At 44.6% G+C, this 27,423-nt stretch overlaps 2 long non-coding RNA genes across 3 annotated transcripts in view; both read right to left on the bottom strand.

Annotated features, from left to right (window-relative positions):
- The window catches only part of LOC142603499 (uncharacterized), a 274,639-nt gene that overhangs the window by 225,577 nt on the left and 21,639 nt on the right, over positions 1-27,423 (bottom strand). For both annotated transcript variants that reach the window (XR_012837443.1, XR_012837444.1), the window contains exon 2: positions 24,972-25,105. This is a non-coding gene — a long non-coding RNA (uncharacterized LOC142603499). The remainder of the gene's footprint in view (positions 1-24,971; positions 25,106-27,423) is intronic.
- On the bottom strand, positions 1,162-21,786 carry LOC142603500 (uncharacterized). Its single transcript, XR_012837445.1, has 6 exons — positions 21,656-21,786; positions 13,801-14,017; positions 11,346-11,421; positions 8,340-8,413; positions 8,072-8,149; positions 1,162-4,152 (listed from the first exon to the last, which is right to left on the bottom strand). It is a non-coding gene; the product is annotated as an uncharacterized LOC142603500 (long non-coding RNA).

Below are 27,423 nucleotides of genomic sequence, written 5' to 3'. Positions count from 1 at the left end.
CTGGCCCCATCCCACCACTCGTGACAAAGCACGGTACCTTTGTGACCCTTCGTTACCCTGGTTTATTGTGTTTTGCAACTTGAGTTGAAACCCACAAGAGGAAACAAAGAAACACAAAGCAAGGCTTGGCAACAGTCTGATTTCTAATTGCATTGCAACCACATTTCTACCTGGCACCGCTGTGGCACGCAGTGAACCGGCCAGCTTGGGAACCTCCCTCCTTATTTTTGAAACGGTGACCGCAACAAGCAGTTGGATGTTAAGCAGAAGCCGATTGCATCCAGGTTGCTGCTTCCAGATCACAGTAAGCAAAGCTAAGAGGCAGGAGACCCAGGAAATAAATCTGTCCCCTAACGATCATCTTTCCTGACTGGAGCTTGGACTGATATGGAGCAGCATCTCAAGAACTGCAGATCCCCAGTTTTGAACAGGATCAGGTCACACACATCACTCCCGGGGACTACACAACATGATTTTTCTTGAATGAACAACCATCTAGACTGTTGACTTTCAGATCTTTCTTTCCGAGAGCTCTGTTAACAGACAACAACAAAAACATAAAGTTTAAGTGGCAAAAGTATTTCTTTCCAATTTTAATATTTTCTCATAACTTGAACCTTGAATTTATATTTAATATCTTCAGTAAAGCTCTGATCCAGAAAGTCTGAACCTTAAGAGGGGAAGAACCATCTCAGGATCAGAAGTAGTGATCCTGGATCCCACATCCACTTCTATTGTTTCTTGTTATGATGAGAAAATATAAAATATTGACTAGAAAACAAAATACTACTTTGCCTTATGCATGCCACCAAATAACCAAACAGTAACAGCTTTGGCTTGGGTGAAATTAGAATTCATGTTTTCAGCCTACAAGTATGAAGACCGATGGTCCATTACAAAACCTTAACCCATCCAGGTCATCCTAATTCCTCCTACTCCTCTACTCTTGATGTACACATGAACTAATGCCTCTTCTTTCCATTGAGCTCCTCCTTAAAACATACAGAAACACGCAGCTTGCAAGCAAGAGGGGTGATGTGTGCTTGATAGAAACCACCCATATAAATGAAACCACAATTTTTACAATAAATCGGCAAATGGGCAAACACGCAGAAACTGTATCTGCCATAACGATTTATTTAAAATAAACAAATCCAGCTGTGGTAAAATAACGAGTTCGCCGCAAATACACACACAAATTCTGGCTATTTCATTATGAAGATATTAAATCTAGTCCCTCAACTCCAGCTCTTGATGATAATTAAATACACATAAATGTACTGCAGTGAATTTGCTCCTGGTAATTTGCATAGCAGAAAATAATTATTCTGGCAATTAGATATGGTGCAACATGCTTCTTCTTTACGTGCACCGCAAATTTCTTCTGATGCTTTTGCATCACCCTTTAAGAAGTTAATGGAGGCCCCCTTCCTATTAATAGCACGATACAGTGGGTTCCTGATGGCTTGGCTTCTCGTGTTTGGAGCTCCGCTTCATTTATGTGTTTGGGATAACTTTTGCCCTTGTTGCTAGGGCTGGTGCTGCAAACCTCTTGCTGCCTTTAAATAGCCAGCTCCTTTGCTGGGAGTAGAGTGTTTTCCATTTGTTATTTATTATATTGGTCATTTGTCCAATTGTGCTGGCCTTGTCCAGTGATTAACCAAACAGTGCCAGGGCATCCTTCAGTTCAAGGGAACTAATCAGTTTGTTCCCCTCCTGTCCAGTCTATTTGTCCTGTCGCACATGGGGATGATGCATCTCTGACCGAGGAGAAAAGGCACAGACCTGCATCCATTTAGGTGAGACTCCTCATCCCAGGATAAGCTTTATAGTCCCCAGATTTAGAAAACAGTCCCCAGTCATCAGCAGGACTTAAGGGAAGGATCAAGTAGAAGAGGAGCATCAAGGAAAACAAAGCCACAGAACAGCTTTGCAGGGCTGAGTTTTGTACAGTCAGAAAGCCCAGCCTTTTCTTCTCTAAAGGCATTTCTCTTTGAACATTGGTTGTAAAAGCCTGTGAGAAAGCCTTCTCTCCCTCTTGAGGCTGCTTCCTGAGCTACAGCTGGCCATGCCACCAGCCTTCCCTGCATTTCAGCCCCGAGCCTGTGCTAAAGGCGGGAGGTGCCTCAGGTCACTTCCAGCACCTCCTGATCTTGAGGGTATCGCTGCTCCAGTGACACTGCTCACATGTCTGAAGATGGGAGGCATACATGATAAATTTTGATTAATAAAATTAAGAATTTCAATAAATAGTTGAGAACCAATTTGCTGCCAATCCGCATCTTATAATAAAGGAAGAGAGCCCAGGGAAACATCAAAGACAAAGCAGCAAGAAATGTGTCTGAGAGGCAAGACCATCACCACGGGGATCATCTCTCCCTGCCCAAACAGCTCCTGGTCCCCGATTCCTCACAGCAGTTTCTGCTGGGGCTGCCACCACTCTCACCCCACTGCCCTGTGCCGCTCCAGGTCCCCAGCTCCCCTCAGCTCTTGCCCAAAGCCATTCCTTTCTCCCTTGAGCAAACACACACCCCCTCCTTTTTATGTCCTTCACACACTGATTTTTAACTGAGGCTTAGTCTTCTTGCACAGACTAGTGAGAGAAAAGATGGTCCAGAAGTGAGGGTGATAACCTGGACAGAGGAGAGTCACATTCAATTCTCCCCTCTGCCACTGATTTCTCATCTAACCATGGGCATGCTATTTCACCTCTTTCTGTCCACCACTGCCTTATTCAAAGTACTGTTCAGAGATATCTGTTAAAGGCTGGAAACACTTTGAACGTGATGTCAGCCACCAGTCACTTCAGAAAATCTTGTCCCTTAAGGTTGCACATTGAAACCCCAAGTCTACCAACATCCAGAGACAGACTCTGTGTCCTTCAGCAGATGGTGGGTTTCACCCTCTCTTCCCAAGTGTCACGGTCAGCGTTGCGGTCGGTCCTTGCTCGCACGACCATAAGCCATGTGGCACAGCCCACCCTTCAGACGTGCTGGGTGTCCTACAGCCAGCCCCAAACCCACCCAAAGGTCAGGCAGAGCAGGAGGGGTGGGATACAGCCACCCAGCGCTCTCCAGTACCAAGACTCATCGGCTGTTGCTGGGCTGTGAAAAGGAAGGGGAAAAATGCAACAAAAGACAAGAATAAAAAGACTTCCAGTCCGGAGCACGATTAGGAAGGACGTACCCCTTTTTCTCAGGGTTAGCCTTTTTTTCTTTTTCTCTTTTTGGCCTAGTTTATGGCTGCCTGCAGCTCCCTTTACTGGTTGCCTAGCAGGGCTAGCATTCACAGCGATCTGAGGTATACCATGGATGCTCTCTGGAAGCAGCCTGCTATTTCCTACCCAGATGTCTTCTATTTCAGTCAGTGTCATTGCTTGAAGAGCAACAATAGCGCTCCATTTCCATGGCACTCATCTTCAGATAATCTAGTGACAACCTCGCCTTACCTCCAGCTATATGTTGTGCCCTAGATGAATATTGTGTACAAAATAATTCAAAACAAATCAAGGTGGCTAAACTTCTTAATCTGTCCATTCTGCAAGGCCGAAGGGTTGTTTTACAAAGCGCAAATACTTAGTCTGCACAGTTCTGCTCAAGTGCCCTGTAACAGTCAAGAACAGCTGAAGCAATTAGCAATGCCCCATCTCCTCCAAAAGGCATAAACTCCAGGGAAGGAATCAATAGGAAAACTTCACAATACAGAGCCCTTAGCTCAAGATGTGTTTTAGGGATAAAGCTTTTAAAAGGCAAGGGATAAGATGCTAGACTAGGACTTAGGAAAGAGCTGAACTCTATCCTTGCACGTTTGGCTGTGCCATAGAGCCTTGAGTTGCCTGGTGTAAAATGTAAAATAATTACATTTGTTTCCTTCCTGAAATCATTTGGAGTCCACTGACAGAACAGGCTAAATAAGAACTATAGCTCTAAGTTATTTATACCATCTTATTATTCAATGGAATAGTAGGTAGGTGTACCAGAACAGACACAGGGAAAAAAATGCTTCTGCAAACTTCCAACCATAAGCACTGCACGTGCAGGATGTCTGGCTGGAGATGAACCATCTCCTCCTGGTTAGTTTTTGAATGGGATTTGTGACATGTCCACTTGTCCAGGCAGAAGGTTCAATTTGCTGACTGCTCCAGTCCCACATCTCTAAAAATGGCACATTTTACAAACAGGAAAAGGAAAATATTCTCATACACTTGTTGGCTACATGATGGATGGAGAGTCAGTTCAACCTCTCAAACACATTGTACGTATTCTTGTTAACAGACTTTGAGTGCAGGTTTTCAAAATATTGCTTGAAAGGTGAAGCCTACCCAGAGCTTTCAAATTTAGAAATTTCATCTTCACAAGTCTGTATTTCACCGAAGAAGATGCTTGTGATTTGTTTATGCTTTTCATCATCATACAAGCACCCAACACCGCAGTCACATAAAGCACTAAGAACAGGACTTAGAAAGATACTCTGATTGTAAAACTGATTTATTGTTTACTCTCACAGACCCTAGCTGTTACTTCCACTGAAGTCAATGGGAGTTTTGCCATCAACTTCAATAAGGTGGAGCACAGCCAGGGACTTTTGTCTATTAATTCCTTGTGGATCATTTACAGCTTTCCAAGCACCACTGCAAAAATAAACTTCAGATTTTTAAAAAACCACATGCACACACAACAAAAAAAACCCCAACTGGAGTTAAAACGTGTCTAAATATCCAAAGAGAACCACTGGCATAATAACCCTACAGTATTTCAGAATAGCTCATTATTTACTCATTAAATAAGTAAATGACAAGTCCATTTTTCAGCATGTGTATTTCTCTCATCAGGGATCAAATGATCCACTATCCCAGGTATGTAATTTGCTCTTGAATATAGACCAAGCCTCGATACAATGAGTTGGGCTCAGAGCACAGAGACGTGGCCAAAGGTGAGCTTGATAAGTGACGTTGCTCTGGAGGTGCCAAGAGAAATCATCTGCACAGGGGAGGGGAATCTCTCTTCTAGGTGTGTGTCTCTGGTACAATTCAGTTGACCAACCCTAGATGCCCAAAGTCTTGATGGGGGGGAGAGAGCAGGCTACAGGGGAAAACCAGACACATTAAGTCAGATATTCAGGGAGTCAAAAAAAGGGAGAAAGGGTGAATACTCACACACCCTCTATTTCTTCCACTTTTAATGTGCCTCTCCAATATCAAATAGAGTGACAAAACTCAACATTAGCATAGAGTTTGAGCATTTTTGCACCACACTGTCATATTTTCTGGCGGAACTCTTTTGAAACTAAATATTTTCCCTGCAGAAGCATGTGAAATGTCACACTCTTGCAAACTTCCACCACCCAGCCACTGAAAGAGTCAAAAACTACAGCCCTGGACTAAACTGGGGCAATGCTCCTGGATGAACCTTCACCATCTTGCTGAAACGATTCTCATGTCAACTGCTTGGGAAAAGCAAGGCTAAGACAAAGGGGAGCTGAAAGCCTGGGGCTTGAATTGAAACTATAAAAGGAACAAAAGTAACAGCAACAAAACTCTATGGACTCCTTTGGCACCCAAGGAGGAAGCTTAAAATACAGCCAGCATGTGTCTCTGCTTCCCCCCACCCCCCCCCCCGCCCCAATCTTCTTCTAGGAAAACAGAAAAAAAGAAAAAAGAAAAGAAAAAAACCAGCTCTTAGAAACAATCTCTTTCTGTGCAAGCTGTTGCCAGAGTCTGAGAGAATAAACCAGCATTTCTGTGCCAGCCCATTCACATGGCCAGGTGAAAAGAAACTCATTCCTTTACAGCCTGTGCTGCCCCACACAACATCTGCTGAGAAAGTGGGATGGGAAACACCAAAAAGGGGAGCAGAGAACAGCCGAGGTCTTCAGGTTAGAAGGGCAGCCTGTTCCCACCAGGGAGCCCCTCTTTCACTTGCAGACAACTGCTGCATTTGACATTTCAATGGGAACTGAGGCAGAGCAGGAGGGAGGGCGATGGAAGAGGGGGAGGTGGGAGAGTACACATAAAGGGGCAGGAGTGAGAAAAGCAAGGAGACAAAAAATTCTGCATCTCTTTCACTTCTGCTTTTAGGGTTTTTTCCCCCCATAATATGACAGTCAGGAAAAAGGAAAGTTTCTTTTAAAATCAGACAGATAGGCAGAGGGTTGGACCTGTTAAAATCTTCTTCAAGATGAATCAATTTTATGGGGCTTACAGAGCTAAATTCTTTTTTTTTTCCATCCCCTTTTTTTGTGTGTTTTTAATGAGAAGGAAAAAGGATTTGCATAAAATAAACAAAAAGAATGAATAGCAGCAAACCCTGCCATGGGCACCAACAGTGGATCCTTTTAGAAAAGTTACACGAATATTGTTTCAGTGTTCAGCATTGTCTGAGGGTTCAACACAGACACATTCATCCTGGGGAGTAATTCTGGAGTCCTGATCACTTCATATAAGCCCCTCAATGAGAGCTGCATGCTTTTTAAAATCTGCTTTATAGAAACTTTCATCCAAACACATCAGAGTATTTTGTAAAGGCTTCAAAGCAGCCCTGTGCCATAAAAGGGTATTATCTCCATTTTACAGAACAGGAAACTGAGGCCCAAAGGGAATCACGCAGACAGCATCCAGAAATGAATCACTGGCGAAGCCTGGAATAAAACTGGTTCCCTGGAGCACCACGCTCGTCTGCAGTGAATGCAGAAATGGCCTTGACTAAGCGAACGTCTTTCCATTGGGTTTTACGTCAAGCCCAAATATGCAAACCAAAAATAATACAAAGAAAGCTCAAAATGAAATAGTGTATTCATATCTACAACCAATAGATACGGATTCATAGTCATGACAATCCATGTACTGGGAAGCATGGAGGAATCTTTCAGCATTTGGTGAGAAGATAAGCAAATGGCTAAGGTGGGAAGATCATAGAGGAGAGCCCAGGAACAGCTTCCTTGAAGGGAGCGCAGGAAGGTTAGGGGTCTTCTCAGAAGGGTGAAGTCCAAACTGGGTTCAGCTTCCACAAATCAAAATGAGAAATGAGATATTACATCCACAGTTACTTTAGGTTTGCTTTCTCCATAAGGATTCCCATGAATTCCCCTCACGGTCAGTAAGGGAGGCAAACAACCAAAAAGCTTGCAAGATGAACACCGCGCTCAACATTCAACACACGTCATGCAACAGTCAGGGTGCCTTGCTATTTGCTTGGGACTAGGGTCACACACAGGAGAGAATCTCCAAAAAGCCACAAAGCCCTGAATGTCTGAGCTATAACTCAGAAGTGAGGATTAAGAGGTTAAAATGCTTTATGTCCAACTGAAATCAGTCTAGAAATAGTTCAGCATCACTTACCCTTTTGTGTGATGAAAATTGCCAATCTTTGATCCTTGTTGACTGCTGTGACTCAATATTACTTCCTTTCTGTCTCTACTCCCCATTACATACCTACACACAAACCAGTGGCTGCCTGGTTAATAGGTTAATAGTTTGCACTGGGACAAATTTAAGGGTGATCAAACAAAGCCACAGGTGCTTCCCAGCAACACTGGTCAGTGTGGCATGCATCACACATCATGATGAACAAGTGCAACCTTCTGCACCCTCCTCCTTCCCTCACAGCTCCACCCAGGGCCCTCCAGCCTCCATGATGTCCGTTTTCACTCTGTTACACATAACAGGCATCCACAAGCAGGTAGGTCTGAAAATCCACAGGGTCCATCAGAAAGCATGGAGAGAACTTGCTAAATTATTTTGGAGCAGTTTGGGAGGGTTTGTTGTTTTGTTTCAAGTCAGAAGACTGTCTACAAACAAACATTTCTGCCACTGGCAAAAAATAAATGAAATCTCTATCGATGTTTCTTCATCTTTGCAGGTTAAAGCATGAACCCTGTTTTAACAAGATCCAGGTGTTTCTGTGCAATATGTATTTTATATATTTGTCACACCCACAGCAAGTCCAGCACCATAGCATAGCATGTATCAGAGCCCTGTGCAATCCTTTCTGTCCCACTTGGAGGAAATGGCAAAGCCTTTCCACTCCATCTTTTCCTTCCCCCACACCCCAGATGAGAGCAAAAAGAAGTTTACCTCTGCTAGAAAGGAGCTTAGTGCATCAAACCTGCAGGGAAAGCTTCAGTGCATCTTCTGAAAATTCCCATTTTTACCCTGAAAGAACATTTAAGAGCAAGATCTCATACCCCTTCCCAATACCAAAATAGGGAGTGCTCCCAAGGATGGGAGGATTCGCTGCTTGTCCAGACTCACCAAAGTCCAGTACGTGTGAACATCCTAAGGGGTAAATCTGGATGAGCGCAGGGCGGTCCAGTCTGCACCCTGTGCTGTACCACCAACTCACCCAGAGCCAGGGGCATGCCGGATTTTCAGCAAGGAGCTGTTGGCACCTCTGAACTGCATGGCTCTATTTTCCATCTGCAAAACAGGAATAAAAACTACCCACACAAGCTAAGCACATTGAAACCCTGTGCGGAAGATAAAGCTGCAAAGCGCTACTAAGAGGTTAAATCCCTTCCTGGAGCCTCACAACCAGCTGTCAGGGGGAACACAGCAACACAGACAGGACATTTTCTTCTACCTTAACTATAATAAAGTTGCCCTTATTATTGCAGTTTTGGCAACTGTAACGTAAGTTAGGGAACCTTCCTACAGCACAGTTTACCCCCTCCCCACCTTTTAATCCCCACAAGTGACTAATTGAGTGACAACAGAGCAGAGCCACCAAAGCTCTCGCAGCCTCTGCAGCGGGCGACGAGGACAATTCCATCCACCTCTTTCTATATGGGGCTAAAGCCACCTCCCCGTGCCGGTGCTGAGAGGTTTCACTGGTTCGGCTGCCGCGTTTTATAACACATACTCAGAAATCAAGTTATCTACGGGGTAACGGTGAGTAATGCGCTGGCTGCTATCTGCCTCGCTGAAAGGGTGATGAGAGTCAGTCAGAGATAATCCCGCTTCCCAAATTAGATAGCTAAACAATCAGGCCCTTGGAAAAATAACACCACAAGTCCCTCCCCACCATAACCTTCCTACTCACAGATAAGTACCAAGCATTGCTTACACAACCTTAACTGCAGTGTCAGTCTCTGGTCTTTAAAAAGTCATGACTCAGACAAGATCATGAAATTGGCTTGGATTTAATGTGACTTTTCCCATTAAAAAGCTCATTTGAATGAGCTTTGTTTTTTCTCCTCATTGCTGGACTAGAAATGGGTTTTAAAACCAAAAACATGATTAAGAGATGAGCTGCTTTTCCTGCAGCAGCTGGATATCAGTGAAATCTTTCACTTTGCAGGAAAGGTACAACTTTTTCCCAGCCAAGAGACGTGACGACAACGTGTCTCTGTCAAAAGCATTCCTCAGGCTAACGAGGCATCTTCTCTGCCCTTGGCTTAAACCAAGTTTTTGAGCTCTAATTCATCCACGTTCCCCTCAAAATAACTGCCTCAGAATCACAGTAACGTTCTAGCTCAAAGCACTGCTTCATGATGGGTTTGCTTTGCTGCAGCAGTTGGTCCATGCATTCACGCCACCGACTGATACGGGCCAATAATTTCTGGCAGAGGCAGGGCAGGTACCTAGGTGGGTGACAAGGAGAAGCAATGACACCTAGACCCATCACTGCTATTTGCTTCAGGGCACCAGAATCAAGTTCCCAAGACGTTTGGCCCGTACTTTGAAATCCCTCCCAGTGCCTGTGGTAGGGGCTGGCCCCAGCTGCACCAGACTGCAGGTCAGGAGCTTGGATGGGTCAGGCTGGTTGGCACAGGCACAGCAACAAGGAAATCTTGGTTATGTCCATGCTGTTGTCTCCAGTGCCCTCTTCCACAGCAAGGAACTTAGAGATGCTTCAAATGAGTATTGAGATGGGGCAGAATGTTTGGGGAGGGAAAAAAAAAAAAAGAAAAAAAAGAAAAGAATCACTCTGCAAATATCTCTGGGAGAATAGAAAAAAAAAATCACTAAGAACTTGACACTGAAATGGTTCTTCAGATTTGGCTTTTTGGTGCTTTGTGCTCTTCTGGCCCTCATCAGATTTATTTCCCCTGGATGTGAAACACTCTAGATCCTCACCTCCCAAAACCAGCAGAGATAAAAGGGCTGGGGTTCAGCGCTAGTTGAGGACCAGGGCAACCGTGAGGTTGAGATCAGACTTCAGCCAAACTTTCCTACAAATGCAGGAGAGTGTGTTACACTGCAGCTCTGGTATTCGCAAGCTCCTGGAGCAAGGACGATTTTTGTACAGCTCTTAACACCAGCTTAGCACCATTTAATTTTCCATCCCAAAAGGAAAGCTCTGGTTCGCCAGGTTAACTCTGGGCAGAACCGTGCCATTCGGAGATCCATGAGCTGCAAGTGCGGAATTTGGAGCCTCCTCCACCTACCGCTCCCCAGCCACATTCTGAAAAATCGGTGGGGAGGGGAAATAGAGAATAAATTTTAAATAAAAGTATGATGAAGTCATCTGTAAGATGTACGCGGGTAACTTACCTGCTTGCTGTTACAATTAGCAATTTTTCAACTGGATTTAAAGCAGATGAAAGCCCTAAAGGCTAAAGTCTGCTAACTTTACCCCCCACCTACCCACCAGTTCCACAAATAAATCTTGTGGGTTTGGAAATAGCTCCTTCCCCACCTCTAACCACAGGCTTGACAGTCCCCGCCAAGCCTCTCCATTTCATTAGTTTCTGGATCTTTCACACACATACAAATATGCATCCATACGCGTGCGCACGCACACACACACACAAAGAGCTGCCCACTTACAAACCTGACAGGTAAAATTATTCCCTCCTTCTACAGCCCTCCTAATTGCCTCCCCTGGGCTCTTGCGAAGTGTAAACGTCACTGGCTAAATATTAAGTTCATGCAGCGTCACCGTTATGCCTTTCATTAAAGCAATATCTGTCTCATAGCTCAGCGTGTACGTTACTTCTAATTTCACTGTTAGGACCCACATGTAGCATGCAACTTTCCAGTCCGACTTTAAATCATTATGCCAATTTCCTGCAGTTATTTAAAGATCATTTTCTCAAGAACCACTTGAAAGACGATGGTGGTATTTTTTAAAAAACAAAACTACATTTTTTTCTAAAACACATTTTGTCCCAGCATACATAGATGTGCTTTCTCTTGACAATTTTCTTAGAAATTGTTGGTAATTCAAGACCTCAATCATTCAGTGTCATTAAAATTGAGATACAAAGGTTACTAGAAGGTTTGCAATATTTACCATCTTAAATCTCCACTGCTGGAGGCTTGTGATCACTCTATAGTCTGCATTGGTTTATTTTTTTTTTTTAAACAAAAGCGAACTTCACCATAAATATTCAAAAGTTAATTTTACCACCACATAAGGATCTTCTCCACAAGCTGCTGCTGCTGCTTGTGTCTCCTGAAACTCAAATGAAGGAATATGCCACCTGCAAGGAATGGCAATGATTTTAATTGGATTGCAGTAACTATCAAGAGATAAATAAGCAACAAAAATAATTAGTGTCAGCAGTTCCTTGTTTGCAAATTGGGACCTGTAACACTTGCTCCTGAGTTCAGGATGCAAACCAGCTCTCCCCAAAGACCTTTTGAACCCCATTTCCAGAAGTGACAGGACCTTAAAAATTGAGAAGTCGGAGAGACAGAAGAAGCTGTATAAGAACTGGATTTAAGCAGAGAAAACTTCAAAACGGAAAAAATAAATCTGCTGCTAGCTATGGATTACTCAAAACAGCAGTGCCAAAGTAAGATTTATTGTGTTAAGGTACAGAAAATTTCTATAGCCTGATAATTTGCAAAGTGAATTAACAAACACAATTAAATGACTGATTTATAACAAAATGAATTAACTTCAAATTGTTTGGATTATTAATAAGTAGCGAGCAACATCGTAGTTGTTCTCTACATTTTAAAGGTGCAGATAGTAGAAACAGAGTATGCAAACCCAGATGCTTAACCCTGGGCTTCTGAGGATATATTTGGGCATCTAACATTCTTGTTTCTAATTTTCAAAGTGTTCTTAACAGCTCAGCAGCTTTGAAAACCAGACCATGCAGTTCTTACCCAATCAAGGATTTCTGAAGCTTGAGGTTTGAAAGGGTTTGACTGGAAATGTTGGAAATGAACCACTAAAATATCATAAAGCACCCACTGACTTCCCAATTGATTTCTCTCAACAGTTGCACATTGGTTACAGATTGAACAGGGAGTCAGTAATTCCCATTTCTATTTCCAACTCCATCAACAAGAATATTTGGGAGCATTTCTTCCAGGAAAGATCATCTTCAAATCCTTCCATATGGGATATCAATTTGTCAATGTTGGTTTATGACATCGAGGTCTGTGCACGAATAAGATAAAGGCAGGATCCCCAGGAGCTCAGCGCACAGGCTGGCTGTCAGGACAGTTATTTTCCAGCACCCACCACCACTGAGCTTGGCCACGGGGGATTCATAGAGCCCCCCCTGTGCTCCAGCTGTCACAGGCCAGGCTGCAACATCCTCTTTCAGACTGTAAAACAGCACTTCGGTGACTGCAACAGATCCTTTAGGATACAAGCAAGTCTAATAAGACCAGCTGCTCCATCTGTAATAGGTAGCTATGAATTTATATTCCTCCTCTGCAGAATATGCACGACCCTTACCCAAGAATATGGAAGCACTTTTGCTCTGCCCGACAAATACATAAACCTAGTCAAAGGTGCAGTATGCATACATTTATTCCAGCTGTGGGCTGTATCTGCAGATTAAATACCATTTTTTTCTGGGTCTGACAGAAAAAGGAGCTGGAGAAAGAAATGTGTCAGGAAAAAAAAAAATACAGTCAGGCAATAGCTAGTAACTAAAAGCTGATTCCCACTGCAGGTGTCTTATTTTCCCTGAGGGCCACCTCTTGCTGTTTGTCCCCCCCCACCCAGATGCTACAACTCAAGAGGCAGCAGGATGGGTTAGCACTGACTGGAGCAAACCACGTTCTCCTTCCCCCCCTCCTCTTCCTCCTGCTAGCTGAGACAGGCCAGCCACCTACCTGCCCACAGCCACCTACCTGCCCACAGCCACCAAGGGGTTCAACAAAGCCACTTTCATCCAACACACCTTACTTCTTTCCCTATCCCCAACTGTGTAATGATGCTTAAAATACCCTCAGACAATGCTTTTCACTGGACAAAATTATAGGCACTCGCAGGACATTGCAATTAGTATCTCACCCCCCACCAAGGATAATGAGTTAAGGAGACACCCAGCATGGGTGAACAAGCAGGGGAGGCAGAAGTGAGAACAGGAATTTCAGCCTCAGGTGTTCAGGCACTTCAGGGTAAAAAAAAAAACCCCTCCTTGCTTGAAGCACCTGGGGCATTGGAGAAGGTACAATTTGCACAGAGACAAAGGGAGAGACACAGCTAGATCCAACGTGTCCGTACTTGCTCCTTTCTTGTAAGCATCAGGGGAGCAGAAACCTTTTTGCAAGTTGGTCCCCATCCCCCAGCACGGGTTTTTCCTTCCCTTACATTGCAGTCGCATGCTGGCCACACTGTCACACGATGCCCAGCTCCACCAAACTGGGATGAAATACCAACACACCTCCATGGAGAGGGGGTTTTTTTGTAAAAATGGCTCTGGAGCGTGTCCTTCCCTTCTCTAAAGCAAGGGACAGAGTCATGCGCTGATTTGGAAAAGCAGAGGCCCCCAAAGAAACAGCTAACTGCTTTTGGTTAGTAATGTGGAAACAGGAGCCTGGCCAGCTCTTACAAAATACACTTTTGACACTGATCTCCCAAACAGGAACAGACTTGTTCTGGCTGTACATACGTGTACACACACCCACACGCACAGATGCGAGAGGAAAACTCAGATCTTCTGGGCTCCAGCCACCAGCGCTAACCCAGCCTTCATCACCACAACCCACCGCTGAGGCTGGTGGCACTTCAGCTCTGGCCGACGTTTGGAGTCCAGGAGACCAAACTGCTGGTCCTGCCACTGACCTTGAAGGGGACCTAACCCCACAGGCTGCAAATGCTGGTAGGACCTGGAAAAGTAGGGAGAAAGAGATGAGAGTCTACATCCATCAAATGAGGCAGCTAAATGAATTGCCCTTTTCAAGAGCTGTGAGTGCTCCAAGTGCAAATCTTTTAGAGTTTGTGACAATAAATTTCCCCCCCATCCTATTAATAAAATATAATAGCAATTCTGAGAATAATGGCCTATTATCTAAAGTCTTAACATGACAGAGCAATCAAAAGGATGGTGAAATATAGGGCTGGGGGAATCAGTTCTGGGGGCTTTGCAACCTCCTTGCATGGCACACAAGCAGAGCAAGATAGATTTAGTGGTTTCTCAGCCAGAGAAACACCACCAAGACTAGCTTATTTTTTAAAATCTATTGAATGCACATTTTTAAATAGTTCTCAGTGCACATATGTCAATTGTTTGCACAGCTCAGAAAGATTACCATGCTGTGCCATCTAAGCCTGCAGAAGAGACAGGTCGGATGTACCAAACTCCTGCCCCTCCTACACTACAGCTGTCACGAGGTTCGCAGGCTCTGCCACCTGAAAGCAACGGCACAGGTGGCAACAGGGACAGCAAGGAGCATGTAGCACATGTTGGTCTGTGCCATTACTAGAGCAGGTGGGAACACCATTTTATTTTTTTTTTTAAATATTTTGCCCCACAGAAGGTGCACAGAAAAACTGCATTTAACTAAAGGCTTAAAAATGTTTTGAGAACAAAAATTGTGCCTGACTTCTTATGGGGAGTTTTATTTTGAGCCAAATTATGGCCAAGTCAACATTTTATTTTAATTTTTTTGCTACTTTTTCAAAATTGAGGGAGGGGTTTTTTTGCAGGGGGATTGCAAACCCCCCAGAAATTTTGAAATTTAAGAAATGCTGTTAAAAAAGTTAATACTGTTGCTCTCTTCCCATTTCTTCTAATGATGCCATTATTTTCCTTCTTCTGTTATCTTTTGTCTTTCTCTTTTCTCTCATCGTTATCCAAAGGGGGAATTCTCCAGAACACTGTCCTACTCAGTTGTATAACCACTGACATACACAAAAAAAAGCCTCTGATCCCTCCTTGCAACCAGCCACTAATACAAAAACTGCTTATGACTTAATGATGCTCCTCCATGCTTCATTAGCTTTTATCAGTATGGAAATCAGGATTCGTTCTGAGTTCTGCAGACCTGTCACTGGAGATGGGCATGGGGAAGCAGGATAAGTTTCTGGCTTTCTCATTGTCACTAGGCTTGTTGCCATTGATTTTGGGGGTGTCAGAAATGTCACCCATGGAGATTTTCAGCGATAGGTTGCTGATTCTGATCCAGCCCCAATTAGCAGCTGCCTGCTAATTGTTGACATTGGCAAGCTATGAAGTAAATTGGGGGCCTTGATCCAATGAACCATAAAAATAAATAATAACCATAAAACTACATCTGCACTATGAAATCTCACATAACGATCACCAGTAATGATTCCTGCTATTTATATATGCTACCTGGCTGGGGAGGGCTCTGCGCTTAGAAACATAACAGAATCTGCCTTAGCCATCTTTATGGGAGGGTGAAGGGTTAAGCAGGGAGTGAACCCACACTATTACCCTGCCTCGCCCCTGGTGTAACCCAAATCAGGGCTAAGATGTCATGGGTAGATCAGTCATTGTATCTCTGCCCATGGGGTCTTCGAGAAGGCAGGTTTCAAGTGCTTTTACAGTTCCAGGAGTAGGATTCTCAACCCCTCCTCAAGGCCTAGATGACCTATTAAACATGGTGGCAAATCCAGGGAATATCTTCAAATTTGCTTTGAGCACATCTCTTAAACAAAACATGACTACACTCAAACAGACTTTTGCTTTGATTCACCTTTCCCATTCACGTTATCTTCACTATTGCTCTAGCATACATAAATATATTGAGAACATATCTGCCAAAGTAATTTTCAAATCAGAACCTCCTGAGTTATAACTGCCTTTTCCCAGAAAGCAGTACGTGACGACTCACTTGAGTCAATCTGGTCTTGTAAAAACGATCTTGATCTTTGCCAACCCCTGGTTGTGGCTGGTTTTTAATAAACCACCAGGCAGGGACCAACTTTATACTCATTTAAAATCTTCAGTACTGAAAACCATGGAAATCTGGTTTTCTCTTACCAGTTCTCAGTGGGACTGAGGCACCAGAAAGGCTTTTCGTGGTTTATTTAGGGTCCAGTCCTACACACCTTTGCATATCAAACTCCCACTGCCTTTGAACTGCAGAAAAAAAGCCTGAAAATTTTCTTAGTGCTACTCTAGCTTGTACAAAAGGGAACTTTTAATGCTTTCCTACCTCTACCAAGCTTCATACATCAGTGTTCGCAAAGAGCTGTGAGATCCCTACATAGAAGATGACAGTATAAAGTTATCATTTGCAAACAGCCTATTGATGTTTTCTCCAGAGCAGCCAAATTAATACAATACCAAGCCCTTGCCCATGTTCTACGTAATTAATTCAACACTCAGATGACATTTCATTTAATCAAGACATATCATATCTTCTCTTTCAGCTGAAAGAAACACTGAAGTTATAATGAAAACAGGTCGATATATCAACTACCAGCAATTTTTCTCTGTATTTCTGCTGGTTCCTGAAAGCCAAAAAAGAGACGATGCTTTCCCTTCTTCATCTGCTTGCTCCTTGTTTGATACTCCTAGTGATACAGCAGTCAGACAGGCACTGAGCTTCTCAGAATAGAGAAGTTTTTCATTTGCATTACATTTATTCACAGCAGAACTGGTTACAATTTTTTTTTCTCCCTGACTAAAAGTGTGTTTTCATGTAAATAAAAAATAGAATTGTCAAAGGAGATGTGACCATCTGGTCCTGCATCCTGACTCCAATGGGGATCGGCCCCAGCTGTTTCAGGGGAAGTTTTTTCCCAATCCCCTTCTTTAACAAGCCAGTTAGCATCCTGAAACAGGAGGGCTTCCTTCCCCTCCAAGCTTTTAACAGAGAATTTGCAGCTTTCCAATTTTTTAATTTTTTTTTACATTTTACAAAAAATTCCCAAATATTTTACATTATGCTTTCACAAAGGTACTGCAGTTAAGGAATCAGCCAGCTTTTCTGAGCAGCAAGAGCTGGCTCTTGCACCCCCAAAGTATTTACAGCCTTCTGTGACGTGTTTAACAGAAAAGTTTCATGCTATAGCAGATACATCTATATTTGCCACATCTTAGCCAAGATTTCATGAGATAAGTTCAGCTGCCTTCATATCATACATAAAATATCACAGCCCCTTTCCCAGGGGGTTGCTGGAATTGCCATTCTGGTTTCTAATGAGGGAAGGAACTGGAACACTGTAAATTTGCAACTTTGTCCGCTTCACGTAAATCAAAGCACAGCTGCAAAATTTGGGAACAGAAAAAAGTGAGGGGAAAAATCTCCCACCACACACATCCAAAATATAAATACTCCTGGCTAGTAAATGTCACTTGACACTCTCACATCAAACCTGTCATCAGCTCAAGCGTTTAAAGGAAAAACACTGCTGGGGTTGGGTTCACAAATCTGTCCCTAGTACTAATTTACAAATAACCCTTCTATATTAATTATTCCGAAGTATGCCACAATGACACATTAAATTTGCATGCAAAAGCCTAGTTAAAGTCTGAACAAGCCAAGACCTCTGAGAAAGCACTGCACAGAAGAGAAATGTATTGTTTTAAATAACCACCTACCGCTGAGCTGGGGCACAGCACATATTTGGAAGCAGTAAAACTGCTGGAGAGAAGCAAGAATATTTTGAAAACAATACATTTGGGTCCTGCTAACATTGGAACAAATGAACAAACATATATTAAGGTTGGTATAAGGTGTTTGGGTTTTTTAATCAAATAAATGCAAGTACATATTTGCCTAGTCTGCTGATCCCTGGAGGTGGGAGTTCTCTCTGCCTTGGTCACAGCTGTAGCAAATGCATGGAAAATGCAGGCAGCAGAAACCATTCCAGTTCCCCAGAGGCTAAGCAGTTGCAGGGACTATCCATAGTTCAGTGAAGCTCTAAATCAAGTTAGCAAGCACTGGCCCTGCTGTGATTTGCATGGACCTTCCCACAGTGCACCAGCATGTTTTTACCTCATAACAGATACCATCAATACTAAGCAAATTGCTTGCATAATTATGCATATTTGCACAGTGTCATCAGTTGCAGCTGATGTCACTTACTGATTATCTTTCTCCTAATTTTTTTTCATCAATGGAAGCTTAGGGTTTTATTTGTGACTCATTCTGTAGCATTTATTATATGCCATGTCAGGTGTACTTTTAACACTTGCTTTATTGCCACAGATGTGTTGTTTCAGATGGGGATGGGGTGGGAAAGGTGTCTGGCTGAATTCACCCTTCCCACCCCATGGAATGTTATTAATTATAAGTTATGTGTCATATTAATCATATGATATTATTTATAAAGCAGACATCCACATACCAGCTATAAAAGGATCGAATATTAATACCCTGATGAATCAGAGTTCAGTATATTTTAGGTTCACCATAATCAGCTGGCAAAGGCTTGCTTTCAAGCAAGATGCTGTTTATTTTTAGATTAGTAATGAACAAACATCAGGAGTCCATAGGAGAAATAAAAGGAGAATCACCTCTCTGGGAAATAGAGTTATCCTAAAGCAAAATGTTTTCCTTAGTGCTGGCACTGAAAGCAGCAATACAGAGACAACATCATATTTGTCCATCCAAAAAATGGAATAACATACAAGTTTGGCCTCAACATACCATCCATCTTTGGGCATGTTATCACAAAGAGGCTTCCCCAGGGGATGACATCACAGGTTCATATATAGGAGCTACACAAGAAACAAGTTGGCAGGGGATAGGGAAGACCTGTGGTGCGTATTTCATGAGATGATCTCCAAGACAGGCTGCAGGAGATGGTGGGCTGATCAGATCTACCATTAGGTAGAGCTCTACCCAAGCCACAGCGATTTGGAAAGAAGGTAAAGGATGAAGGGGCCTGGATCTGGCCCATCACAAGCTGCACGGCTTGCTGGTTCCCATCCCACTTTGTTAGCCTCACAAAATGAAAATCCAGTGTGAAAAGCCAAAGTGTGACAATGAGGGGACACTCAGGAGCTGCATACTTGGTTTCAAAAGCAAGTGGTTGCTGAAAGCCAGGCTGTACCTGCAGTTTGTGGACAATAAACTCGATTCTCCAGGGAATGAAGAGGGCATGAAGCCTTTGACCTGCAGGTCACTGGTTCAAAACCCAGACGGATTTTGTGAACGATCAAAAGTGGTTCCTGCCTGATTGTTGTTCACATCTAAGTAAAATAAATAGTAAAGTCACACTCCAACTCTTAGCTGCCCACAGCCAAACAGTCCCCTTTCAGTGCTCAACAGTGAGATTTTCAGCAGCAACCCTGCACCTTTGAGAAGAACAAAGCCTGCAGTCCAAGTTAGGGAGATGCTGGGATCACCACACCACAGCTCACTGCAACCATCAGCAGCCACAGCCATGAAATACTTCATTGGAACCAGCAGAAGGCTGAAATCCATCATTCTAATCCTAAGGGAAGTAAATCCAAGGGAAGACCCTATCTAGTCAAGGTGGAGCAGGACTGGGAAGATGAGAGTCAACCCACAGCCTTCATCCCACAACATCGTCAGGTTGGATCCTCCAGTACCCATTTACACAGGGGATGCAAGGTGCTGGCTGTGTCCTGGGAACATGGCTCCACCACGAATATCACAAATTTAGGGCTTTTTGCAATAACCATATACATTTACCACTCACAGTTATTCTGAAACCCAGAGAAGAAAAACCCTTGCTGCTCTCCCAGTGCAACCATGACTCATCCTTCAGAGAAAGGCGCGGACAATTAAGAGCATCTGTCAAGTAAAGCCAGTGACAAATGACTCTCTCTCATGGCTCTGAACACGCATACTTTGGTCCACAGCTTTGGCAACTCTGGAGTGTTTTGGAAATGTATTACTCCACAGCAGACTCCCCCCAGCTTGTTTACTTAGCAAGCACACTTAATAAGGAGCCTGTTAAAAAGGCCGTGGTTATAGATCACTCCTGGTCTGTCGAACAATCAGGCTCAATTATGGTGTTGATCATTAATTATTGGAGGGGGGGGGGGGGAAGGGCAGCAGGCTTAAATTAAAAGCAAAGCCAGAGCTGATTATGCCCCATTTACTATGTGCCTAAAGCCAAAGGCACTCAGCTCCTCCCTATAACCATACCTGGGACTAAGGGATCAGGGCTCTCATGCAGGTTCACAGTGCTGCTCCTGTTCAGTGGGTAACTTCATGTTTCTGCTCCTCTGTGAACATCCAGGGTCCTGTTTCTATGTCAGGAGTGCAGTTTTGTTATCAGAGATAACTCCTTCAGTCTGCAGCTGAAGATGGTGTTCATACATGACGCTTGATCAAGCATGAACAGCAGGATTTGGGGCTGCAGGGTGTCCTGTGGAGGGGGAGGCTGTGAACCACCCCAGGCCAAACGCTGCTTCTTCCCAATCACTCTTAAACCCATGGAAAACAACCCATTGTACCCCAAACTGCTGCAAAGACACAGAGGTGAGACTAAGGAGGTGGGAGGAGAGGTGGGGACTGAAGCTGTGCCTGGGGAAGGGAGGAATGGTGTTTCCCTAAGTGTTTGCCTTCTCCTGCAACTCAACAGCAACTTGCAGTGCTTCACAATGCTGATTACAGTGACTTTTTAGATAAAACCTAAATGGACTACCCCAAACCATCCATTTTGTTGCCTCACAGTAGAAACACCGCACACATGACCCCCTCCATGAGATGAGAACCTGCCCTCAGCATCCCTTCTTTGGCCTATTCTCTTCTTAGCAGCGCCACAACAGCGGCACTGAACTTCCAGACCACTGCACAAATGTTGCAGCATCCCAACACAGGGGATGTGTTGTCTGACCAACAGTCAAAGCCACAGGAGTAATAGTCTGTGCGTTTGAACCTAAATCTAGTCTATAGCAGCATACGTTGTTCAAGTGAAGCTCTGTGAGCTCTCCTTGAATAATATTTCAGATTCAACTGCTTGAGAAATTTATCCACCACTTTTTACTATCCTTGATGTTGCCTTCAAGATCTCCTCAATTCCATAGATATAGCATGGGATTAGTTGAGCTCTGGGGTGCAAGCATACAGACACGGTCTCTACAGTCTCAGCCAAGAGGTCTCTTCCCCTTTCTACCACCCATTCTAGTGCCCTACCATCCAAACAAACTTGCCACTACTCATTTGTTTCCAGTCCACACAGGCACAGTGCAGGAAAGTCCCTCGTAACAAAAATAAATGAAATCTTTTCCCCAAAAATCTTCCAGGAGGAAGCGCTGCAGAGCACAGCAAACTTTTGGCACACCCAGGTCTTTCACGAGTGGCCAGTCCAGCAAGGACATTTGGCTGATGAGCAAGTTCAAGCTCACCTCTGGCCAACCCTTACACAGATGGAAACCACTGACTCAAACCTAGGTTCCCTGACTGCTCTTCCCACCCATCCAAGGAACCCAGCCACTTTGTCATCTCCCTGGAGCCCTCTAGTACTCATTTCAAGCTTCCCACCCTGTTTTTCAAACCAAGCTGGGTTCCTCCTGGCTACTTCCAACAATAAAAAAAAGTCTCAATATCTTAGCATCCAAAGACAAATCTCACTTGGTAAGCGTGCATGCCTCAGAAGAGGACCCTCAGACTTGGGAGATCTTCACTGCCAAACCCCAAGAGAAGCTGCAGTGCTCCTCAGGTCAATGCAGAGTACCATTCTCTCATACCACCTTTTCCCAGGACTGCAGGGAAGAAAAAAATACCAAACGAGCAAAAGCAGACAGGTCTTTTGTCTCTGAGCTGCCTGTCATCGTGCAGCCAGATGTAAGCAGGGTGTAAAGGAAAGGATTTATATGACTGCCTTGCCAGACCAGGCTCAGATGTTTTTTCCAAGCTTAGGTAAGACATCAGAAAAAGATCAGTTTCCCTGTCTGCTTTAACTCATGGAAGGAAAAAAGAGAAAAAGAAGTTGACTAATTAATTTTGCCTATAAATGAGCTGCACTCCCTGGATAAGAACTCAGAAACTTAACATAGGGTTGCCCAGAACAAAGGGAAACCTGACAGTCAGGTAAAACAGAGCTGACATTGCTGTTTCTCATGGAGTTTTACTTGCAAAATAACCACAGTTCCCTGTACATTGTCAGCTTGAGGGGGTCACTGTCCTCCTAGACAGCGCCATGCAACCACCTTGTGCCCTGCCCACGCGCAAGTGTCAGCAGAGACAAATCTGAACTGAAATTTAGTGAATCCAGCTAATTAATTATTTGAAAGACTGATGTTTTTCAGTTTTGTTTCTTCATGATTTTTTTTTCTTCCAAGCCAAGCACACCAGATGGCCAATACCACTCTCATTGCTAGGTACTAATCAGCCACTTCCATATGATATTTGCCATGAAGAATTAATACAATTAGGTCAGGATGTAAAGACATCATATTATACATGGCAATGAGCCCAGATTTACTTCTATTCTCCTGCAACTGCCTGCAGCCCGGGTGAAGTCAGAATCCAGGTCCCCTTTCACTGCAGTGAGCTGAGCTGCTCCATGTCTCACTGCACAGCACTTCTGCAGCTGCAACTCTTACTTCCCTTCCATAAGAAATATAGTCAAATACAGCTTCAAAAGGAAACCTTGCTAAGAGATCTCCACGTATATGCTTTACAAAAGGGTGATGCCCTCGTAGTATCTCACTATTTTTGAAGGTTTATTTTCTCTTCTTCAGTCACTGCAAAGGATGCAAGTGATATGAGTGGAGAACTGGTGAGAAAAGGGGCTGGACAGTCTGCAGATGGCCAAGCCCTCAGACCAAGGAACTCACAAGAACACAGGAGGGAGGACTACTGCCATCCACTTACACACCCCATCATGGTGCTCCTCCCTGACTGCTCACCCAGAAGTGAATAAATGGATCAGCTATTTGTCACTGCTTCATTTTATTATTTTTTTAAAAATAATTGTTGTTTCCCCTTCATTTTATTTTCCCCAAGTAAATGAAATATTAACAATTTTTCCTGCAGCAGAGGTTATCCCAGTGGCAGGACCAAATTTGTCTGGAAGGACAGTTTCTCTCTGTTCCCCTCTCAGGGTACACTCCAATTCTCACCCACAATGAGTTTGGTTTATTTTAAGGGTACTCTTTCTCAAGGTTTAAGGCCGTGAGCAAAGGTGGGATTGCCCAGTGATATATGGGAGATCAAGTCTTGATTCTTCACTCTGATAAAAACAGGTACAAGGCATGACTCTGGCTAAGTTGCTTGCTTTTTTCCTGTGCCACAGATTCCTCACTCTACCAAAAGTTCAAGCCAAAAATCAAAACTATTCTCTGTGCAGTGAGGCAAAGGTGGCGGCAGAAAGCTCTCAGACTGCAGGACAGGATGAAAGCCAACCTGGGACGCGCTCCTGGGCAGCTGAAGGGCCAGAACGATCGGCGAGCCCCACGCAGGGCTGCCGTGCCATCCCCAGAGCTAATTTCCAAGTCGGGCTCTGATGTCTCACACTGTGGCCAACATCCCGGCAGGCCTGCCCGAGGCAAACCCTCTCCTGCAAACCACGCGATGGCTCTGCTCTGCTTCCTCCAGCTACTTACAATTCAAGACATCTGTGTTTACTCCATGACCCATAACAGAGGGTTGTTTTCCCTGGAATGGCTCCATCACTGCCTCTCTCCTGGTGCCTACCATGTGTCCATTTAATTTTTAGGGTTTTTTTTTTTTTTTCAAGGAAGGTCTGCATGCTGCTATTTTCAGCACCCTCCCCATGTGCTAGAGGCAATTCATGCTTTAGGATACATGGCAAGGACTGCAGAAATATTTCCTGTTGGTCCAAGGAGACGCTTCTCTAGGAAAAAACATAATAGCACTCCAAAGACCCTATTCCCCATGTACAGCACAGAACACAAAGTACTCAAAATTTGCTTTTGACACCACACAAAGTGAAAACCCTACAGATAGCCAGAAAGCCTAACAAGTCAATCATCTAACCTACTGCAACACAATTTCTAAGGCAAAATATACTCCTTGTTACTGCACTTCATGTTGTTACACAAGGGGAATACAATCTTCTTGCCTGATCCCTGGATGAAGCAGACTAGCCAAAATTCACTGGACATGACCCTAAACCTGTTTCTAAACAGACAGCTCAGCCACAGCCTTCATAGCTGGTCCCACCTGCTGTTGTCATGCAGCGTAAGGAAGGCATGGTCCCTCTCAGGGCTGCCAGCCCTCACTCCTGCTGCTGAATACCCTTTCATTTTTTTCTCCTGCGTGACAGCAGGATGACCGAGTTGTCATCTCATCATCTCCCTGTGGCAAGACACTAAGGGACACTAATTCACTGACCAGGACCAACCTCCTGAACTAATGTCCTTCACATTCATGTAAATCCTCTCTCATGCTCTCCCATTTCACTTTGTAACCTCCGGGGGGGGGGAAAAACATTAGTGTAAAGTGTTCATTATTATTAATACCATTATTATATAGTAGGGGAAATTAAAAGGCACAGGTAGCAATGGGGGCTGAGTGGAGCAGCCCAGTTGGGTGGATGGGAAGAGGCAGGAAGGAGAAGGGATTTGCAGAGAGCCTGCAGAACAGCTCAAGGAGGAGGAGACTCAGATCCTAATAACCCCTTCCAGCGTGGAAGTTTGTTCCCTTCCTACCGGATCCAATTCCCTTTTGCCCTGTGCTGAGGTTTCCTCACCACCCTGACAACTGGGAGGTGCTTGGCTGGGACTGGAGCTGCATGGGGCCAAACCCCAAACCAGCACATGTGTGCACCCTCCTTCCCTCCCTCCTCCCGGGGGGAGCGTGGAGGGGGTCAGCCCAGGAGAGCACAGGGTGCGGGGCAGAAGGGGCTTTGAGAGCTGACAGCCTCAGGTGCGAGCGTGTGACTGCAGACATTCCTGCAAAGCAGGAGCAAGAGATTTGTTACCTGGAGAGGGCTGATGCTCGATGAGTGATGTCTTCATCCAGCTGTCCAAGAGGGGGTTATTCTGCCTGCAGGCAGCTTCTGCTCCATCAGGGCCAAGAGCCCACATGCAAGACTTTTTAAGGTCCTTAAGACATCTGTGAAAGAGGGAGAGGACCTAGGGAGGGGGGAAAAAAAAAATATTAGCTGGGGAAAGAGTGCCTCTCCTGTATCTGCATCAGCTGGCGGGGAGACATGGAAGGCCTTGCAGAGCTCCTGCCTGCCTGCACACTCCTCAGCATGGGACCTGCAGAAACGTGTTCCCCCTCCTAACAAACTCGTGTCACTAATCTGGCAGCCAGCCCGCAAAGGGGGAATTACTGAGCAGCCACAGCTCTGGAGAACAGAGGGGGACATATGGAGTTTTCAGCATTTTTCTAATTTCCAGATTATTTTTTTTCCAGTGGAGAGGCATTCCTCTGGATAGAGAATGCCAGGCTATGACAAAGAGCCTGGTTTTCTGAGGAACATGTCAAAGACAACAAACAAGTACCCCATGTACCCCTCGATGAAAATCAGAGGGAGGATTTTGGAAGAGAATATTTGGGTATGTTGTGGCAAGGAGCAACAGCCCGAAGGAAAGGCCACTGTGCAGGAGAGATGGGCTCCATGGTACCATCCCACCCATACTGCTGGATGGTCCTGCGACCTCAGGGAAACAAGCACAACACTCCATGCTCCGCTCCTCTTATCTGTAAATTCAGGCTGGTTCATTACCACTGCATTTTTAGAGTCAATACATGAGGTTTAATTTATTAGTGCCCATAAAATCCTTTGCATTCCAGAGTGGGAGTTTTCTGCAGTGCAAACCTCACTGCTGCCTTCTGCTGCCAAAGCACGCCTGTCACTTCTTGGTGTTCACCAGACCACAGCAAGACACTTCCTGGATAGCACCAAAATGTGATATTTTCCTAGGATCTAGTTCACTTTTCCTTCCTCTCATATGGATTTTAGGCTTCAGTAAAACACACCTCAGAGAACCCCACCTCCCCACCACACAACCACAGCTACAAGACTTAGCACTTAGCAAATTCAGCTCTCACTGGTGAGGATGCAGCCCAAAACATGGTCCTTTGCTGCAGGTAGAAGCATGACCACTCACCAGTGCTGAGGGGTTACTTCTTGTCCCAGAGGAAGCCTAGACATTGGTGGGAAGAGGATGACAGCTACTGATACTTCACAAGGGTGCGCATTGCTTGGCCATCAGATGGGAACAGTCTCTATTCATCACACTCCCACCTTTCCCCTGCAAAGTCGGGTCAGACAAGGAGCCCTGGAACATCAAGAGGAGGCAGGGAGACATATTCCAGGCCAAAGACAAGTCAAGGTAAGAGACATGCAAACAGGCACTCCCTGCCTACTCTGTTCAGGAATACATTCAGGTTTGGCTAATCCCTTTTTAGAAATACATTCCAAGCACTATTTCTGAAGGTCCTCAAGGCAAGATAGCTTCAGCTGTAAACCTCTTAGCTAAGGAAAGAGTTAAACCCAACCACACTCAATTTACCTCCCCACCTGAGGGCATGTCAGTATTACACTGGCTTCTGGAGTTCCAGGTTTATGGCTCAGCAACACAGAGGACAGGAAAATGGATGATTTTGCATCTTGTCTGAAAGATGCAAGGCCAGAGGGGTTTTTCTAGTCTACATTAGGAAGAGAATTGAACATAGCATTATGGGAAAGAGTAACTCCTTGTGTTTGCACTCAGACTTGCAACATCACAGCTGCTAAGAAAGAATTTGCTTTCCAGTTCATCCCACCAGTCATTGCCACCACACAGGGAGCTGCAGGGGACTAGAGCAGGGTAAAAACTGTAGCAGCATCAGATGAAGAGTGAAAGGAACCAGGGATAGCCTTGTGCTCTACAACTGGATGCCAGTTACAAGTCTGCTACTCCTGAACACTCTCGTTTATTTTCCAGCAAATACCTTTCCACTTGGTGCAGCCCCCTCGAAGCCATGTCCAGAGGATCAGGCAACCCAGAGGACCCCAGGACTTGCACAACTCACCCCCCCAGCCAGACTCACCACAGGCCATTGCAGAGGGGTTAAAAGGCTTCCCATATGGCTCTCATTGCTCTTCCTTTTATCCTGGTCATGCCCAGCAGGCAAAGGAGAGCTGGAGGAGGTGGGGAGACGGAAGGGGGGGGTGGGAGAGGGTTAAACTTGAGGGAGGCAGGGAAATAGCCTGGCCATGGTTTCCTAGCACAGCCAGCAAGAAGGCTGCCTGCCCGCCTCGGGGGACTATTAAGGGACTATGGTGACTTTCATCTCCAGGTCACCAGTTCAAATCTGGTCCAAGCCAGGGACAACAAAGGTATTATGTGAAATTAATTGCTGGTCTCAAGTCCAATTCCTTGTACATGTGTGTCCATTTCAGTAAAACTTGCACCAGCTAAAGGCCACTCAAGCACAGG

This window comes from Balearica regulorum, chromosome 12 (assembly GCF_011004875.1).
Source record: "Balearica regulorum gibbericeps isolate bBalReg1 chromosome 12, bBalReg1.pri, whole genome shotgun sequence".
Classification (NCBI taxonomy): Eukaryota; Metazoa; Chordata; class Aves; order Gruiformes; family Gruidae; genus Balearica; species Balearica regulorum.
The sequence above is the reverse complement of the archived record's forward strand: the minus strand, read 5'-3'. Positions and strand labels throughout refer to the sequence as shown.